Source organism: Montipora foliosa, chromosome 14, assembly GCF_036669935.1.
Source record: "Montipora foliosa isolate CH-2021 chromosome 14, ASM3666993v2, whole genome shotgun sequence".
Taxonomy (NCBI): domain Eukaryota; kingdom Metazoa; phylum Cnidaria; class Anthozoa; order Scleractinia; family Acroporidae; genus Montipora; species Montipora foliosa.
Window position 1 is genome coordinate 1,319,850 of NC_090882.1, and position 3,629 is coordinate 1,323,478.

The following is a 3,629-nucleotide window of genomic DNA, read 5'->3' on the forward strand; positions in this document are numbered from 1 at the left end:
TCACCCGTAAGAAAATGGACGCAGTTTCGAAATGATTCTTGGTCTTAGTCTGCCTGGCGTTTTTTGAAGGAGCTGTATATAACGATAATTCTTTAAATGGCATTCGCTTTTACGGACTTCCAAATCCAGCATTCACGAGGCTTTGTATGTACGTTCGTCAGATGCTAGCGCCGTTTCCTTTTTCGACCAACTTCACAGCCATCCAGTCTTCTTTTGTTCGTAGCGGTGCTAAACACACGCGGGCGCGAAAAGCACGGAGAGACGCTTAACGGGAAACTTGGTTTTCTGAATGTTAAACAGAAAGACCCGTTAAGCTTTCTGTGGATTTTCACCGATCGAGCCAGGCTTGACAAGGGACACTAACATGGCTGTTACAAGAGAAAAACGAAGAACACGGACGATTTTAGTGTTTCTTGTGTTGCAAGGTAAGTTAAGACTTGCTTCAGAGGAAAAATACTGGTTAGCGTTTGTTGACTGAACGCGCGAAAGGAGCGTTCCGCCTGGTAGGCTTTCAGCATCTAAATCAAACGAGTGCAATTCCGAATTTAAGATTTAAAGAACTCTATTTTGTAAAAGAATAATTTTTAAAGTAAACAACCATTTTTCATCGCAGCAGTTGGCGAGCGATAAAACTAATAACGTTTTCTACCATAGGGAGCAGTATGCGCGGACAGCAACCGGAAGTGAGCTGTTTCTCTTTTTAAATGGTCGTAACACAACCACATACACATTGCCAAGACTCTTTTCGTCATTAGAGATGATTTAGTATAAAACTCTGGGAGACACCACTGGCCTTTAGCGCGCGAAATGTTTTCTTCCGGTTGCAGCCCGCGTCTCAAAAACGCGTGTGATTAAGCTCCTTATTTACTTGCCATTACGTAAAAGTTTCTACAACGACTCGCTTCTCTCAAACATAAACGCATCTCTGACTTTTCCTGTTTTTACGTTCTTTCCACATAAGGGTATTTTGGAAAAGACCTCATATGGCACTAGCCGGGTTCGTGAGCTGATAACCCTGCTGTTATCAATCAAAATCCACGAAACTCCAATATCCATAGTGCAGTTCATAATTCACAACTATTCCCACTGAAGTGGAGGTGGCTAGTTAACAAGTATACACCGAAGTGGAGGTAAATATCCACCAGTTTCACACGACACTAAGGGGACTAAAAAAAAATTGGTTAGTACATCCATCAACACAAGATGAATAAAAAGCGAACCAACAAACTACTTTATTTTTGTAGAATGTGGTCGCAAAAAGTCAAATCTCGTGCACCGGCTACTCGGAGGCGGAATAGCACTTGGATATTCACCTCCGAGTTGCCCAATCAGTGCGCGCTGAGAGCACTATTTACTTGTGTGGGTCTTCTAGTTAACCAACTATTCACCGACACTGAGTTGAATAGTTGTTTTAGTATATACTAAAACAGTGAGGATACTATACAGCACAAAAAATTAATTGGATGTTTTCTGCAATTGTCACGGCTGCAAATCGGGGACGCCATTTTTCCCGAGTTGCTCGGACAGGTAAATAGCACAGGATATTCGGAGTTTGACGAGCCAATCAGCGCGCGAGTAAAAACGATATCAACGGGTTAGTATATACTAAAATGGTGGATATTTACTGAGCCGCGAACCATGACTGGGTAAATATCCACCACTAGTGATAGTGGGGTCGGGAGAGTCTGTCGTGCTAACCAACTACACTATCGTGCACTCCACTTGGAAGGAAATTCCAACCTTTTTCCCAGGGAGGCCCGCTCCCTCCTCGGGTGAGAATAGTCCTGGTAAACGAGGTTTTTTTTTAGGTTTTAAATGGGGTACAAGGATGATAATTCGCGCTCATTGAATCAGGAGTACTAAGACCAATTTCTTTTAAATGGAAGAGAACATGACCGGGTTAAAAAGGTTATGCGCATGCGTGATGTGTTTTTTTTCCCAGATAATCGTTGCATTTGCAGAGAGACTACTTCAAGACATGGAGTGGGTTATGGAGAGGTATAAATTCGACTAGTTTTGCGAATAGATGACGACACAATTCCATTGGGTAGGCAGACTATTATCACGAGCTAAATTTCACGCCCTAAACACGCGCTTTACTGGGGCTTAGTACACTGCCAAAGCAAAAATTGTCCGTGTTGATGAAGCTTGGCTTATTCTCACTCGTGACCTGATTGAGGAAATCTTGGAAAAAAGGAAAAACGTTTCTGCTTGGGTTCTCCCTACTGGCGATCAAGCTGTGGACAAATTTGGATGCGTAACAGTTCGAAAAACGTGTAGTACTTTATGGACACAATCCGCGCATCATTCACAAAAGCGCCGGAACGGCTCAAAACGTCTTCACACTCAAACCTCTGCACGAGTTACTTGAGGTCTCCACGGAATCTTACCCCAGGGCTTATGAGAAAGTTTTGGTTGGTTTTCTCACGTGTTCCATGAGAGTGCCGCCGTATGCCGTTGTTTGTACAACATCCCTGAGATCGAAACCATTTGAGAAATTGTGCCATCATTCACGGACATTTGATTTAGGGGGTTCATAAGCGAATACCGGTTCGAACCACAAACCCTGCTCGGACAATCCCAATTGGCGAGTGTCCTCTCAAAAGCACCTCGGACGGAGAGGAGACTGCTGAAAGATATTCAAATTATAACTAAAAAAAAAAAACTTGTGAGCAAGCTCGATCTTGAACCTCGCTAGGTGTTTCGCGCGAGGCCTGCTCGCGAAAAACACAGCTCGCCCGTGACAAGAATCATCAAAGTGATGGAGGCAAATAGAAACGTTTTCACATAACGGCACGTCGTCCAATGTTGCGCTGTTCCAAAACACAAAAATGAAATGGGGGGCCATGATGGTGTACCCAACTAATCCTCTGGGAATTGAAATATAATTTTATGCAAATACTGTCTTTTGTTTTCATTCATCCAATATGGCGGCTGGTCAGTGACAGATAGTGAAAACGCTCTATAGCCGTTATTTGCGGGTGATGACGTCTGGCGAGCTGATTTCACCAACAAGTCTCAATTTCGAAAATCAAACTTGTAAAATGTTTGAGCTTGAGCTGAATAAACAAAAAGGACCCAAAGTTCGTAAAGAATACCCACGTAAACAATAGTTCATGTCAAGATGATGTGAATAATTTTGTGCAAACGAGGTTTGGTGGTGAATTTTTTGCGCATATGGACGTTCTCATGCATAAGGCCTATTAATGGTAGATCGATGAAGATAGACATCTAGAGATCTCCGATTATAGACTTCTGGCCCCAGTGTTGTTCGAAGGGTGGATAGAGCTATCCACTGAATAAGTCAATGTGGTTTGCTGGTGTTTATCCGCTGGCTAGTGATGTCTCCGGTTAATAGTGTTATCCACCTATTTGAACAACCCAGGAAAGGCTTCCTCGAGCCTTAAAACCGGAAAGGACAGTGCTTATGGCAACGAAGGGGCACGACTCCGGCGAAAAGAAACTGTTTACAATTAACAACTACTTGGCCGTCTTAGGCAATCCTCTCTGTCTCCAATCAATTTATCTGGTTGTATTGAAATGGGCCTTTAGTAAAATCCCAAATCCCTGTCTGTTTTGACTTTTGTGTAAAACTTTTGCCTACATACCAGTTTCCGTTTTTTTTCAAG